At 41.0% G+C, this 7519-nt stretch overlaps 1 long non-coding RNA gene across 1 annotated transcript; it reads right to left on the reverse strand.

Annotated features, from left to right (window-relative positions):
* Nucleotides 1–2625: 2625 nt before the first annotated feature.
* LOC134444398 (uncharacterized) lies at nt 2626–4905 on the reverse strand. The gene is made up of 4 exons (XR_010033957.1): nt 4305–4905; nt 3646–3744; nt 3058–3153; nt 2626–2739 (listed from the first exon to the last, which is right to left on the reverse strand). It is a non-coding gene; the product is annotated as an uncharacterized LOC134444398 (long non-coding RNA).
* Between the last annotated feature and the right edge of the window lie 2614 nt (nt 4906–7519).

Below are 7519 nucleotides of genomic sequence, written 5' to 3' on the forward strand. Positions count from 1 at the left end.
GGAACAGATCAGCACTGAAGACAGTCAGGGGTAAACGGGTAGTGTGTGAGCTTGTTCGCGTAGATGTGTGTGAGTGTCTCTGTGTGTGATGTCGAAGAGGTACAGACTCATGGTCCATAGAATCTCAAGTATTACAAGACTGAGGTGTGCGTAAAGTCAGGGTGCCAGAGAGAAGCAGACAGACAGGACAGACAGACAGGCAGGCAGAGTGTCTGTATAGACGTGGACTCTGGAGATGAAGCTGGTTGTGTTTGTTCTGTGTGCAGCTCTGGACGCCATCGCAGGTGAGTTACTGCTTTCGATAGGTTATACATATTTAAGCCTACACAATGGCAGAGTTGTATTGGCGACTTGTACTGTATAAGTGTGTAGCCTATCTTTTGGGGAGAGTACACACATGGGTGTAATTTTAGGTGTGGATGGTGGGGACATGTCCATACCACATTTGAGATCATCCTGGCTTGTCCCCACCATTTTTTCACAAATATAATGTAAAAAAAAACAGCATACCCGGGCCATTTGCCACTGTAATGTCCCCACCACTTTTCAAGCCAAACCTACACCTTTGAGTACACATACACACACATACACAGATGCACCATACACGTGTAGCTTTGTTATAGCCTTATAACCATGACTTTCAAATCTCCTCGAGACTTGGTCCGAACAAGAGCATAACAACGAACATTCTTAAACGGCATGGTTGACCCAACTCCCTTGATTTGCTACTGATGAGGGCAGAACAGGCTGAGCCAAAGTTTAAACCCAAATCCCCAAACCTCACACACAACGGGCAAAACTCTTCACTGCCTATGAAAAACGTCTTTTCGCAAAACAATGTACTTTCTTCTAAAAATGTCATTTTGTTCTCACATGACACACACAAACAGTCATTTTAATACATTCTTATTAGGTAGGCTATACCTGTTTACAGTCGGTAGGCCTGGCTGTGTAAATGACTATTTTGAACAGTAATATGCACAAGGTAAAACTCTATACTCAACTTGACACACAATAGAAACTCATTTTCTTCAGTGTTCTACTTACTAAAGAGGGTATTTTTCTGTAGTAAAATACTGAAATGTTATTTTTAAATACTAAAATTATAAAATACTAAATTATTGTAAAATATTGGGTAACCACACACTGACTTGTATAGTATAACTGGACTGCGGAGTTCGATAGAACTCCATTCAACGGTTTTGAAGCAACCGCGGCTGATTTACTTCCGCCCCAAAAATGCGGAAATATAATAATCACCTTGACAACGTTGAGCTACATTGCTGATAGGTCGACATCGCCGGCCAATCCACAAACAGACACTTCAATACATGTCCCGCCCCTCCCACCCGAATATGACATGGCGTCCCCAGCAGAAATATTGAACCCAGTTTTCAGCTGAGGAACTGGTCGACACAGAAACCCTTGATTGTCATAAAAACAGCAACACAAGTTCAAATGGAACTGGTGATCGGTAAGTATGGCAAATACACCATGCTATTAATAAAATGATACTTTGGGATAGCGAAAACCTTGAAGAGCTTGTTATGATGACCATAATAATTTTAGCTTAGCATCTAACGTGAGCCAGCCGAATGGCGTAAGACCTAGCTTACTTTAAGTTACTTCACCACGTTGTAATGTAGCCGCAATTAAAGATAAATTGGAAGTTAGGCTACAAACAGAGCTGTACACACAAAATGCAATGTGAAAATGTGTATTTGGGGTCGGCGTACCGTTTGGCAAAACATAATCCATGTCAGCAATACTCAGTATCAACATTGCATTTGTATGAGCTCAGAATGCTCCAATTTTCATGTTGTACATCTGCGTAAAATGTGTTTGGTTAGTGTCTGCCACACCAAGATAATCCTCTACGGACATTTGTAAATAACTTTGAATGTTTGGGCATCAAATGACATGCAAAACCTTTCCGTTTGACAGACAAACCATGGACGCTGAAGAAAGGCTCCTCGACGCCAAGCTGTCATCCGGAAGATTGAAGATGAAGATTGCCGTGTCGAGCAGTCATCATGACCATTTTTTTGCTGATCTCCCCAGTTTTTGAAAAGATTCAGAATACAAAGCTTCTCTTTCTTAGATCACTCTTAGAAGTAGACGGTATGGTAAACAAACCAAAGTTAACACCTTTCAGTTAGTAAAACATAGCTGGCCTACAGTAGGCTATGACAAAACATCTGGGTGTTTTGTGTGCTTGACATCAAGATTAAAATGAAATATTCACCCTTATGTTCTGCTTTTTAAACTTGCAAATCATGGAGTGGACATTCTTCCCCAAGCTTGTAAGAAATGCATTACTTCAATCACACAGTGTCTCCCAACTTTTATTTTTTTGTCTCATGTACCCCCTAAGCATTTTTGTCATACCATGAGTACCCCCTCCCTCATGCTCTAGTCTACTGTATATCTTCCTCTATCCCAATATGATTATGCTCCATACATTTCTTTTTATTGATACCTGCCAATGCATGTACCACCTGCATTGTGTTCACTTACCCCTAGTGGTACATGTACCCCTGGTTGGGAAACACCGATCTAAACAGTTGTAACAATAGTGTGTTAACCAATATTACAAATTAAACAAAATGTGTGGGCTGCTGTATATAAGCATTTATTTAACTGTGTTTCATAATTGCAATGGTTTTTGAAGCTGGTTCTGCATATCGGATCCTCTGTGGTGGCAGGATGCAGGCAGCAGCGTACTGTGCACATCTTCAGCTGTAACGATAAATACAAATCTATTTTTAAAAAAATAATTAAAGCATATCACTGGTATATATAGAGTAACTATAACATTTCAGTGTAGTAAAAATGTCTACATTTGTTTAAAAAGGAAAAACCCATGAACATCCTTCTCAAAAAAGTTTTGGGTGCAGGACTAACAAAGTCAAATGACAACTGAAAATTAAGTCTGCTCACCAAGCTCCTGTTTTACTTATTTAAATGTGATGAGCTTGAAGTGCAGACTTCATTTTCAGTTTTCAAATGTCTTTATTGTCCCATTACATCTGCAGAAATATGGGGGTGTACACTCACTTGTGTAATACACTATAGATGTAAGCAGAGACGTTGTCCAAGTCCTTGGTCATGTGATACCTGCTGCAGTGTACTCCACGTCTTCAGACCGCTCCGCTGTAAATAAAATAATGGCATATGAAGTGTGATGAGAATACGTCACTGTTTGGTACACCAACAACTTAACATACTTATGTTGTTTACATTATTTACCTCAACATTAAGTAGCTGAACTTGTATTAGTGTCAGGTTCATGGGAAGAAAACACAATAGATAAGGAGATGGGCTGCTCGTGTTTCAAAGCATGCTACCTAATCAGTGAAAATCATGGGGTGGTAGTTTCATGGTGTGGGCATGCATATCTTTCAAAGACATCTTGCCGATGCATTTATTTACATGCATCTCGCCGACGTTTAGCCGCCTTATATCCACCCATGAGCCAACATTTACCCGATTTAATTCCCTGCCCATTCACTACTTTAATGGCCTGCAATTTATTCAGATGTGTTCTACAACTTTTTGATGAAACTTACATTTTACATTTGATACCACAAACTAGGCTTACTTGTTGTGCTGTGTGGATTTTTGTTGAGCAGGGATCTCACTTACCAATCAGCATGTTTTCCTCTTGTTACCAGCATCAGTCTGAACCTGGATGGACACCTGTGCACTTAACCATATGTGAACTCTGAGGGCAAGTGTAGAAGCCTGGCAAATAAAGACAGGAATAAGTTGGTCTCAGTATCACTGCGCAACTACATTCAGAATGTAATATGTTGGTTTAGTTGATTTCTGTCCATCACAATTAAATATTATGGTTTGCATTTAGACATATAACTTTTAGGCATTAACAATGTCATATTTGGTAAGGACATGTACAAGTGATGTAGGCTGTACAGCAGGGGTGGGCAACTTTCATTGTAAGGTGGGCCAACATTTTAATTACCACAATCGGTGGGCCACATCACCACGCACTTGAGAGAATTTACAAAAGGATACTTCACTTTTTCTTTATTTATACCTGAATGCTTACACTATTGGTTTATAGGGGGTTAAAAACTGTCCTTTTTCTTTTTTTTTAAAAAAGTGAGAAGTTGGGCTGCATGTGGCGCCCGAGCCTCCAGTTGCCCATCCCTGCTGTACAGTATCCTAACAGAAAGGCTCTCATAGTATTTCAAATAATGGTCTATATAAAAACTGGTTATAATAGGTACAGTGCAGCATAAACAGGGTTGAGGGGGTGGTTTCTTTTATTTCGTTATACCTACCGAGTAGTTTAGCCAATGTCTGTGTGACACGTTCACGCTGCCACCTACACAGCATCCTCCTCACAACCGCAGGGGCAAAACACCTGAAACATAATAATGTAATCCTTTTTCAGTCCAAGATATAGACTAGAAAATGAGTGACAGCATCACAATCAGTTTGTATGCAAGTGTAGTGGACCCCTCATTTTTGTCTTTTTGTTATTCCCTTATTCTCATTCCCTGTCTTTTTGTTGTCCTGTCAGAAGTTGTCTTTTAGTTCAATTATGCTGTTGCACGTTTTCGCCAATAGATGGCATCATAGGACCAGTAATGAGTGCAGAGGCCCTCTCTGGTGCAGTAGCCAGTGACTTCGGTCACATAAAAAGAACGAAACGTGGAAGTGACAGGCTTTGTTATGATACAGAAGGCAGCGGTGTCAGCTGTACAGTTATGCTGAGGAAAATTTAAATAAACAACGAACTCAGCGAAACTCTACACACTTGAGGACCTTATTCATTAAGTTTGCAAAGCATTCACGCAATAATGCCACCAGGTCACATTTAAGATTTAACATACTGATAACGAACGTAGGCCTACCAATGACCATCGCATTTCATCACCAACTAGCAACTTGGAAATTTGGCAATACAGAAACGAACAATATTTAACAGTTCACGGAGGAACACAGCTAGACTACGTTGCGTTTCCGATGTGGCCATGTGGTCACTGGTAGTGAAATGTTTACAGCATCTTGATGTAAGGACTTGGCTACGGAAGGAGGGAATCCTTACACCTGATGCACGCCAAACAGACACATTTTGCTTTCAAAAGCAATGGCATTCAAATTATAATTAAGTTACTTGACAAGCCGACAGATCATCAAACACTGAAAGATCAGCATGCTGCCTTGGGCTAATAACAAGCTACCATTGTCGTACGTGTTTGTTTAACAAAGCTCAGTCATTTTGGTCAATCAGCCAGGTATATACATGTTTTTATTTTACTTACCAAAACTGCAGAGGTCCTTACAGAATACGGAGAAGTACATCCAAAAGTAGAACATCGCATATTTGTGGGGAAAGTGTACCAAAATTAAATAACCCATGGCAGTGATGAAGCTGTTGAAAGTAATGCAGCAGGGAGGGGGCTTCCCCTGGAGACGGCGCGAGAGTCGTCCTTCGCCTTGACGACGGCCTGCCTGTCAATCAAAACAATAATTCTAAAGAATGGCAACTGCCAATCAACCCAAATAGCCATGCTCATTGGTCATTTAAACTATTTTAATAGCTTTCTTAAATGAAGGGTCAGCCCGAAAAAAATATCTGGGTTGTTTGGGAGGGAGGGGAGACTACCGTTTTAACGAAACAGGGCCGACTCGGCAAGAATTGCCTAGGAACTATATGGCTTCAAGTCCACCATAGAGATAAATGGAAAAAGGCGCTCTAGTTCCTTCTTCCGCCCCAAAATCGTCCCATGTCCCGCCCCCAGCCGTTGCTTCACAACACATCGAACATCCGCAGTCTAGTTATAATAGAAGTCTGTGTAACCACATCAAGTGATGTCCTGTACAACATATTTTGGAGTTCAAAAACTAAACAAATATGTTTTCTCACTGCATCCACTCATGTTTTCATCAATATCTCATGCAATGTGTGTCCTTATGATTTCAGATTGTAAACCGGTATGAAGAGAGTCTGCCCATGTGATGAGGAAGTGAACATAGTATGGTGGGTGATTTTAGTATTTTGAATGACAGTGTGTTCAATGCGACAACCAGGGATTTCATTCATGAAAATTGTGTGTAATCCAGATAATTGTGTATAGTGGTTTGAAGAGAGTGTTTTAAAACTGAAATATGAGTGTAAAGAAGGAATTGTGTTTAGTGTTCAGTGACATTGGTTAGGGGAGTTGGGAAATGGGTGAGATGTTCCGAGAATTGTGTGTGAAGTACCAGAAATTGTGTGGAAGCAATCGAGAAAAACTGTAAACAACGTCACTGCCTTGAACACGCCCCCAGGACGGTTGGAAATGCTCAGTTGATTGCTTCAAGAGAAAGTGGGTGGAGTTTCCCGCTGTGGAGGGAATCCAAATGTTCCTGAAGAAACAATTTTCCTGAGCGTGTGTAGCTGAGCCGAAGGTGTTTCGTCACCGTGAGGGCGGAGCATGGGTAGCTTTGTTAATGACATGAGTTCAATAGCTTCACAAGCATTGGAATAAAATATTAATTCAGGCCTTACAGGCATTTGGTACTGTCGTTTAAACTTTATCACTGATGTGTGTTGTGTACAGGGCCACTGCCACATACCGTAGGCTATACCTGTTTACAGTCGGTAGGCCTGGCTGTGTAAATGACTATTTTGATGTCTCTCTCTCTCTGTATCTCCCTGTCTCTGTATGTGTTCTGTGTCTGCAGGTTGTGAGATATCTGGCCCTAAATATGAAGTCCTCCACAAATCACCTGGAGATTCGGTTCTCCTGCAGTGCTCATGTGCAGACATACACAGCAAACCTGGCACCACTTGGTATTTCACAGCATTTTGTGATGTGTGTGAAAAGGCACGTTTTGCTGACTTAAGTCCTGTAGTGGAGAAAGAGCAGGAGGCATTTTACAGTGGTAGACTGCAGATATCCAATACAAGTTCCCCAGTGTTCACATATCTACATCTGTCTAACCTGACTGTGGAGGACGAGGGGTTTTACAGGTGTTACATGAAGAGCAGTGACAAAGCATCAGTGAGAACCTTTAAACTGCATGTTCAAGGTAATCCCACTTTTGATTCGTAACATATATTTTTGTATTCATTAGTGACTTCACTGAATCCATATGATTCATTTATTCATAGTTGTAGGCCTACTTGAAATGCCACCATTGTATACTACTTGTATACTACTTGTATCCTGTTCTCAAATGAAAAGCAGTCTGACTCACTGTTTTGTTGTTTATTAATATGGAGATGAGGCCGACTCCACCCCTCCAGACTCCAGTGCCAGCGTGCCAGTGTGGAGTATCTTCATCATCGGCTTCCTCATCCTACTGATGGTGCTGGGAATTGGCATCTTTTCCTGGAGACGAAGAAGTAATGAACACACACACACACACACGCACGCACACACACACACACACACACACACACACACACACACACACGCGCATGCACACACACACTACAATACATTAATGCACAGTGTTTAAAATGGTGATAACGGCTACAATATACAGTTTTAACTTAAGCCTT

This window comes from Engraulis encrasicolus, unplaced genomic scaffold (genome assembly GCF_034702125.1).
Source record: "Engraulis encrasicolus isolate BLACKSEA-1 unplaced genomic scaffold, IST_EnEncr_1.0 scaffold_550_np1212, whole genome shotgun sequence".
Classification (NCBI taxonomy): domain Eukaryota; kingdom Metazoa; phylum Chordata; class Actinopteri; order Clupeiformes; family Engraulidae; genus Engraulis; species Engraulis encrasicolus.